This window comes from Octopus bimaculoides, chromosome 16, assembly GCF_001194135.2.
Source record: "Octopus bimaculoides isolate UCB-OBI-ISO-001 chromosome 16, ASM119413v2, whole genome shotgun sequence".
Lineage (NCBI taxonomy): Eukaryota > Metazoa > Mollusca > Cephalopoda > Octopoda > Octopodidae > Octopus > Octopus bimaculoides.
This window is the reverse complement of record NC_068996.1, coordinates 53,116,880-53,117,337: the sequence shown is the minus strand read 5'-3', so window position 1 is coordinate 53,117,337 and position 458 is coordinate 53,116,880.

Here is a 458-nt window from a genome sequence, read left to right as displayed (position 1 = left end):
TATATTTGTGTGCGTATGCATTCATTCATAGTGTAAATGGGAATTTGTGTCAAAACAAAGCCAATAATACTGAATTTATTAGGATGATCTATAGTACCATTATGGCCATTACTCAGCATTTCATGGAGGCAAACCAGTCTTCAGATGGCATCTCAAATCCCAGCTGGGAGAAAACTGAGTATTGAGCATAGTAGAACAATATTCAAAATGCATGCACGCATCCATGCACACACACAAACACACAAAATTTAATGCATTTATTTTTTTTTGCTCCCCAATAGTGCATATGATCTTTGTTGAGGTATACCATCAACTAAATATGTAATATATATATCTACACACAAAATGTGTATGTAAATCTTTGAATCTATTCATATGTATATATATATGCATACATACATACACACACATTCATTCACAAACATATCTATATACATTTATATATATATGTGTGTGTG